Source organism: Numida meleagris, chromosome 18, assembly GCF_002078875.1.
Source record: "Numida meleagris isolate 19003 breed g44 Domestic line chromosome 18, NumMel1.0, whole genome shotgun sequence".
NCBI lineage: Eukaryota > Metazoa > Chordata > Aves > Galliformes > Numididae > Numida > Numida meleagris.
The window spans coordinates 5,530,568-5,539,020 of record NC_034426.1 but is presented as its reverse complement, the minus strand read 5'-3'; the positions used below and the strand labels follow the sequence as shown (position 1 = coordinate 5,539,020).

General features: G+C 49.5%; 1 long non-coding RNA gene across 1 annotated transcript; it reads right to left on the bottom strand.

Moving 5' to 3' along the window:
- LOC110407954 lies at positions 516–5,352 on the bottom strand. Its single transcript, XR_002444102.1, has 3 exons — positions 2,116–5,352; positions 1,318–1,418; positions 516–851 (listed from the first exon to the last, which is right to left on the bottom strand). It is a non-coding gene; the product is annotated as an uncharacterized LOC110407954 (long non-coding RNA).

The window sequence follows — 8,453 nt, the reverse complement described above, 5'->3', positions numbered from 1 at the left end:
CCAGTCAGAGCTGAGGACTGGCAGCTCTGGGGACAACGGGTGCTCTTCTGTCCCCTTCTGTCCCCAGGGAAAGTGTTGGTACGTGCCCAGATCTCCTTGAGCCCAAGGAGCCCCGGGGCTGGCTGAAGGAGCCATATTTTGGCTGCCTCAATTAACCAAACAGCTTCAAACTTTGCTATTTGCCTGGCACTGCTAGAAACAGGGCCCATATGCTGAACTAGAACAAGGATTTGTTTGAGGAGCTGCTGCCTCAACTGCGCGATGCCAGGAGGCAGATGGGGGATTCAGAACAGAGCAGAGACGGCTCCAGGGGCATCAACACGGAGTGTTCCTGGGGGAAGCAGCACCAAAAAGACGGGGGAAAGGGTTAAAAGCAAAGTGAGCACCTCTCTCATCATGCACTCCTGCCTGCCACTAAATTAGCATCAGAATCAGAAATCAGACTACACTCCAGGCTGCCTGAAAATTGTTTTTACACTCCTGGTATGCCCGTGGCCAAAAGCAGACAATACACATTCGGTGTGAGGTGATTATTTAATGAACTCAAGTAGCAGAGCCATTAGGAGGAGCTGACGACGTCCTCCCATAGAGCAGATCCTCTTGGAGCAGCGGCCTGCAAACAGGAGCGGTGCTGCTGGAAAGGAACTGCTGGGCACCCCAACCCGGTCAGCAGACACATCCCTGGCCTCCTGCTGAAGCTCCAGTGCGAGGATGCACGGTGTGAAGTTGCATTTTTCAGCTTCCCATCAGTGCAACACCACCGGGCACGGAGCTGCAGCAGCATCTCTCCTTACAACTGTTAATAAAGTTCACCTTCACCGGTTGAGCCCATTCCTCTTTACCCTAAAGGGCTGGAAGAGATTTTACAGCAGATTCATCACCTCCACCCTTTATTTCTATTTTTGGAGTCTATTGAACTTTTGCATATGTTGAAATGAAAAGAGTCTATATTAACACAGCCACTTTTTTGTTACTGTAATGAGAGCCTTGAAACCACCACAAAGAGAAACATGCCTTTTAGCAGCTGAAACAAATTATTACAGCAACTGAGTCTTAAAAGGAATTTCAAGTGAAAATATAGTATTGCATGAAGTTGTTATGGCAACTGATGTTGTAGAGTAACTGCACTGGGGCAAGTTTTCCTCCTTCATCCCGCTCAGCAAAGTCTGGGAAAAACTTTGCGATAAAATTATGCCTTAATTAGTCAAATAAGTCATAAATATAGCTTATCCCCAAATCCTTAACATTCCAGCCCCATGCCGTCTGCGTGCAGTTAGTCTGCTAATGAGAAAATATATCTACTAAAGCTCCACTTACCATTAAAAATCCTATCCGATGTTTTTCTAATACAATTTATCAATTTAAACACATTGCGCCATGTAATATTCCGCGGCGTTCCATTAAAATGATAAATAGCTCTGGAAAAAGAAAAAAAAGAAAAAAAAGAAAAAAAAGAAAAAACAAAAAACAAGGGATTAAACGTCGTGTAAGGTAATATGGCGGTGGCGAAGTGTAAATAAAAACTTAAACGCAGAACGGGGACGGGAGGGGATGGGGGGAGAGCGCGAGTTCGGCTCTGCGAGTTGGAGTGTTGGTGGGAGGCCGGGCAATGAAGAAGAGCAGCCAGCTTTGGAGGGCATCAAATCCCCACGAGGCGTTGCTGTGAGGGTACATCGGAGCAGTCGGTGTGTTTTAATGTGGGGAGAGAGCAGGCGGCTCCTTGGGGTCTGTGCCCCCTGTGCGGGCACCGCGCGTGGCGAAGCATTTGGGGTCCAGCAGCATCGCAGCGCTCGGGGCTCCAGCTCCGTGGGGCTGCCAAGGGATGCTATTCTTAAAGCTCCACCTGCTGGCTCCGGAAGATGAGCCAGTGGCTCTCGGTCCGTTTTTTGAGCAGGTCGGGATTCTTGCAGCGAGTTGTTATCGCCGGAACCCAAGCCTGGTTTTTTTTTGCAGGTTTTGCCTTTCCGAGTTAAAAACAAAGCAAACCCCCCTAAGGCTGCGGGGTCTTGTTGAGTGGGCCCGATAATTTGAGCTTGCTCGGGCAGACCTGGAACAGCGAAAGCGCTCAGAGAGCAAAGGTGTGCGAGCTGCCAGCGCCTGCCTGTTTGAACCCACCTGATTACGGAGAGGCTGCGGGGAGTTGCCTCGTGCTCCGGGTGCAGCCGAGAGGGCAGCGCAGCCGGGGAAATGGCTCCATTTAGCGTGCGCCTCCTGCGCAATAATTACTTATTTAAATTTTACTCCGCCGCCGGATCCATTACGGAGCGCGCTATAAACAAAGGTGATTTGATGCAGACAATAGCTGAGCCAGTCGTTTTGAAAGACGGGCACGGAATGACTTATCTGCCAGGATGAGCAGCACTTAAGAGATAGCTGAAACGAGCTTTGTAGCTTCAACTCCATTTCCAAAGGTTGTTCCAGTGGCTGTGGAATATCCCCCAGCAGCACCGAGCTCCGTGCCCCTCTCACCGGGGTCACTGGCAGCTTTGGGGACGGGAGGAGCATGGGCAGCACGCAGCTGCACGACCCTCTGTGCTAAATCCTGCCACCACCATTCACATGATTGGAAATATGCACCGTGTTAACGACCCCGGGTGTGTTTGCAACGTTGCTGCCACCGCGTCGGGTTCTGCCTCCTGCAGAGCTCCTCCAGCAGCAGAGCTTCCTGCCCAAATCACTGCAGCCGAACCCTAGGGCTTCTTCCTATTTCCAGGAGAAAAATAGCTCCTTTTTCATCTAGGCTCGCCGTGCTCCCTCCGTGCCTGTGACGTCCTGGATGCAGAAGCAATGCCTTCTCGCTTTTGGCTCATCTGTCTGGAAGCCTCTCTCTAGATTGCCGCATCTCACCACCGCTCCTGTTTTTGCTCCATCCAGAAATATTCTTTTATCAATTTGCCTGACAGCGATCCAACAAGAAGGGTGTCTTGGAGTGTGATGCTAATCCAGAGAGACTATTCTTCAGCTCGAGCATTCACGAAGTCTAATGAGCTATTGGCAGAAAGTCACTTCTGTAGTGCAATTAAAACTTGCGCGCAGCGCTTCGCTGAGATGCAGCACACTGCCACTGGAAGTCAGCTGGGCCAGGCAGGAGGGGTGGATCAGCTGAAGAATTGGTGAGGAGCCCCCACCCCAAGCCTCGTGCATGAATGAAAGGCAGGATGGTGGATACGCATGGCAAGGAGTGGGGATTCACAGGTTCAGTGGCACAGCTGGCACACGGGGACTGCTGCCCCCAGCTTGGTAAGGAGAAATACCAGCAGAACCTGAAGCTCGGCTGGTGGTTGGATTTGACGATCTCAGCCAACTCTTCCAACCTGAATAACTCTGCGATTCCAGAATGCAAAGCCTGCCCCTTGCTCTGGCAAAGCCGTGGGCAGGAGGTGTGTCACATCCCTTAGCTGACACTGAACACCTTCCTACAGATGTGGCAGGGTGGGAGGCAGAGCTTGCTGCTGGGGCCTGGCCCCATCCTTGCTGCCAGCTGACACCTCATTAGTCGTAGGAAGCCACACTAGCAGGCATCATTAAAACACTGTGATCTTTCACCACTTAGCTGAGGGGGAAAAAAAAAAAAAAAAAGAAGAAGAGCAGAAAAGAAGAATTAAAGTTTCAAGACAGAAATTTACAACCGTTGCTTTGTGATTTTGCTATTGTTTCCGACCACGGTGATTAAAAGACAGAATTCTCATCAAAATGCGGGTTACTTTTTCTTCTTTTGTCTCGCTTTGTAACGAGCATGCTCTCTACACAATCTGATACGAGACTGAAGCATAATGAGAGCAAGTCAAGCAAAGCTTTATGCAAGGTGAAGGCAGCTCCTGGAGCTTTGTCACCAGCAGAGCGCTGGGACAGGCGCTGCCTTCTGCAGGGGCTGCTGCTAAAGGCTGTGCTCAATCCACGCGATGCATTAGCACCACGCCGGCCTCCAAAGCCCACAGGTCTGCAGTGCTTCTTGGGAGAAATTGGAAAGACGAAGATACGGGGTTGGGGCTTTTTTTTTTTTTTTTGGGTCTTGTTAATCTCTTTACACTTGGAGGCAGCACGGAAAATAGGTTAAGGCTCACAATAAGCTGAATGAGTTAAATCAGAGGCAGGCGAGTATGCTGACAGCCAGTCATCGCGGCTCTTAAGCTTACAGGCCAAGGTAAGAGTATGAAGGAAACTGCACTATCAAGTCAGATAAAATGAATGCATTGCTCCTGACTAGACTATAAGGAAGGGTCAAGCACTGGCTGGCTGGTGGGACCCACTGCCGACATGAAATGATGGGCTGAAGCAAAGAAGGACTGACACTACTTCTCCAAATTATAAATTCGACTTCCCAATCTATCTGAATGGATTAACCTCAAAACACGAGATCCGGAATTTAAAGATTCAGAATTCAGAAGCTATTATGAGTCAAGAGCAGGAATTAGCATTTGAGTTATAAATATGCTCTAACAAACTGACAGGAGTCGGCTTGCTGTTCCTTCCCTTTTTGAAGATGGTGGCATCAGGCTGGCAATATTTAGAGATACAAACCTACGAGTGATTTTCACATCCCAGCTGGATGCTAACAACATTCCCGGTTGGAGGAATGCTGCTTCTCGTCTTCCACCAGCAGCAAGGCGGGTGTTCATCCTCAGCTTCGCGCATGGGCTTGGACCAAAAACCAAGCCTGCTGGATTCGTGCTGGGCAGGGAGAGCCTGGCACATCGCTGCGAGCCCCCTGGGGCCCAGAGACAGGCAGGAGGGATGCGGGCACCGCCGCTACCCCAGCACGCCCCGAATGAACAGGAGCCAGGAATATCAGATGAAGTCTCAAGGCAGTAAGTAATGAAGGCACTAAATAACAGCACCGGCTCCTCAGCTTCTCTGCCAAACATTAGCCAATTTAAAAGGTAGCAAGAGGCCTTTTACGCGGAGGGAATTTCTTTGAGTGCCGACTTAAAAGCTGGAGTTTGGCAGGAAACTGTCTGAGAAGGATGGGGGAGAGGTAAAAGCCAATTTTACCTGGTAATCTGCAAGACTATTTGTGTCCTACCCGGACCACACTTCATGCATTAGGAACGCGCCGCGTCCCCGCGACGCGCTGCAGCGCGCAGGGAACGGGGAAGCTAATGGCTTCTATTATGGGCATGTGCAGAGGGTGGCTGTGGCACGCACATCTGTCTGCAGAATGGATGGGAGCTTTGTGAACTGCCTAAACACCTCCGCTCCCGAGCAAGCGGGGCTGCTGATCGACAGGGCTCGGCGCTCGCAGCCCGCACGTGCTCCCACTGCAAATAGCAGCGCCGGGAAGAGACGGTTTCGCAGACTTCAAGTCGGTTACTCTAATGAGGATTTCCACCCTGGGAAAGAGGGGGGAAAAAAAAAAAAAAAGGAATAAAGTCATCTACACGTTCTCCGTGTAAGGGGGGGGGGGGAGAAAGAAAAATTCCCATCGAAATAAACAGCTGGTGAAGTGAAATACGAGGTTAGAGCCCTCTCTGATTCAAGTGAAGATTATTAAAACAGCTATAAAGATGGTGTTGGCATCTCTTGAAATGAGTTTGTTACATTCAGAAGAGGCAGTTACACATGACAAACCATTTTCTGTTTAATTAGAGGGTTCTGCGTGGAACACTTCCAGGCGGAGGAGGGGAGCAGATTGCCACCCAGCATCTCAATTACAGGGCAGCGCCTCGGCGATTCCACATGCAAATGTTTTTAAGTGACCGCAGAGAAAAAAATGGGGCTTTGTTTGTTTCACGAGGTTAAGGAATAGAGCTGTACAGCAGTAACCTTTAGCAGAGAGCTAAAGGTTCCGCAGCCGAGAGGAGGGAGAGGGGAGGCCTCGTGGCAGCCTACTGCCTTTCTCCGTGGCAGCCTCCATCCCCTCTCCATGGCAGTCTATTGCCCCTTCTCCATGGCAGCATACAGCCCCAATCCGTGGTGGCCTGCTGCTCCTTCTCCATGGTGCTCTATTACCCCTTCTTCATAGCAGCCTACAGCCATCTCAGCCATCTCCAGCCATGGTGACCTACTGCCCCTCTCCATGGTGACCTATTGTACCCTCTCCATGGCAGCCTACAGCCATCTCTCCATGGATCTATTGCCCCTTCTCCGTGGCAACCTACATCCATCTCTCCATGGTGACCTATTGCACTTTCTCCATGGCAGCCTACAGCCATCTCTCCAAGGCAGCCTACTGCCCCTTCTCCATAGCAGCCTACAGCCATCTCTGCATGGACCTATTGCCCCTTCTCCATGGCAGCCTTATAGCCCCTCTCCATGGCTCCCTATTGCCCTTTCTCCATGGCAACGTACAGCCATCTCTCCATCGTGATCTATTCCTCATTCTCCATGGCAGCCTACAGCCATCTCTCCATGGTAGCCTATTGCCCCTTCTCCATGGTAACCTCCAGCCCCTCTCCATAGTGACCTATTGCCCCTTCCCCATGGTGACCTCCAGCCCCTCTCTCTCTCCATGATCGGGCAGACCTCTGCTCTCTGGTGACAGCAACAGGACCTGAGGGAACAGCATGGAAAACGTGGGCATGGAACACACCCCCCAGGGCAGTGGTCATGGCCAAGGGTTGCACTTGGTGATCCCTGCGGGTCCCTTCCAATTCCATGGTTCTATGGCTCAAGGTTGATTTCTTTCTGAAGCTTCTGCCTCAACACTGGCTGTAAAAAAAAAAAAAACAAACACAGAAGACTTCTAGGGGGGAAGGCATGAGAGCCAGCGGGCTGCCTGGCCCCGGTTAAAAGCTTTCCAAGGTGGTGAAATCATGCGTGGCTCATGAAATAGAGGAGGACCTCACTATGCATACCAAAGCTCTGAGAGGAAGCAGCCATGGGAAGGAAATTCTAGCTAATACAAGTTAAATATAGGTTATGTTAGCTGCATTTTACAAGCACTAAGAATGTTATTGGAGAAAGCTGTCATTTTTAATGACAGCACAAGCGCCAATTACCAGATAGCTGATACACTTGGGAGTTGGGAGTTTTTTTTTTTAAATCACTTGAAATCTAAAAAAACCTTCATTATCAGCTTCTGAGCTCGATGTAAATAACTTCACCTGGTGCTAAGAAGTTTAACATCTCACAGGGCACACGAACAACTGAAAGCCATTTATAAATGGAGCTCCAGCTTCCTGGCAGTGTACGCAGTTTATGGCGACCTAAGCAGTGAAGGAGGCAGGATGCCGCATCACCAACGCGAGGGATGGTGCAGGACCACACGCTGGCCTTGCAGAACTTCCACCTTGTTCCTTCACCCTGTCCTTCAGGTTGGATATCAGGAAAAAGTTCTCCAAAGAGCGGTGATGCAGTGGCACAGGCTGCCCAGGGAATGCGGGTGTTCCCATCCCTGGAGGTGTCCCAGGACCGTGGGGATGTGGCACTGAGGGACATGGTCATTGGGAATGGTGGGGGGTGGGTTGGGGTTGGACTCGGGGATCTGAGAGGTCTCTTCCAGCCATGATGATACCGTGATTCATTCCAAGAACAAACTCATGTGTCACCTTGACCCTAAGCCAGGATCCATGCTCCCTGTGCACACCCACCTCACACGAGGGATGCTTTAAACACACAAATACATGGCTACGCTGGCACAAAATCCTTGGCGACAGCACCCTCCCAGGTCTATCATGATGCCCCTTGGGTTCCCCGTGCCTTTTCACCAACCAGCATTAGCAAGTCAGGAGCTCCTTCTGCAATTTTACTCACAAAAAAAAAGTGGGAAGCCGATTGGCAAAGCCTGGTTTCCCAGCTGTGAGAAATAGCACTGCGCACATTAACGCCGCAGCTTAGCGCTGAAATCTAATACAATAGGCAGAAAAGCTAAATGCTGAACATTTTAGTTCCCCACAGATAAATGAAAGCCTTACAGTCAGCAAGAAGAACAGCAGCCTTCTAGCTTGTGGCAAGCAGAAAGTGGGATTGAATCATTACTTGAAGAACGTGTTTCAATTTCTATAAATAAAAACCTGCAAGGCACATTGCCAAAGAAGCGCAAGTCAATATAGCTTTTCTATATGCACTGTCAAACTTTACTTTTAGACAGTATATTAATTACATAGTCAATAATTGTGGGTTTCATTAGTGTATTAAATACCTCAATCAATAATATTTATCCTTCTCGGAGACAGTCTTCACCAAAAAAAAAAAAGGGAGGAGTATTTTTTGATCCTGCAGTTCAAAAAGTCAGTGCAGCACACTGGCAAGACTCTAATGGAAAACATAAAACACTAGAAACGGACAAAAATCAGATTATTACTCTTATTTTTCAGCCTTTTGTACAATAAGCCACGAGGGAATACCAAGAGCTAAAGTGATGGCCCCAAAAAATTAGATTTTGTTCTCTTAATTGCTCAGCAGCGATGTCAGAGTGGACATGACAAATGCTCCCATCCTTCATTTCTCTATCAGATAGAGCTGAGCAGCGTACCCAAGCTCTGCTCTGTCAGCTTGCTGGGGGGCAAGCTCTG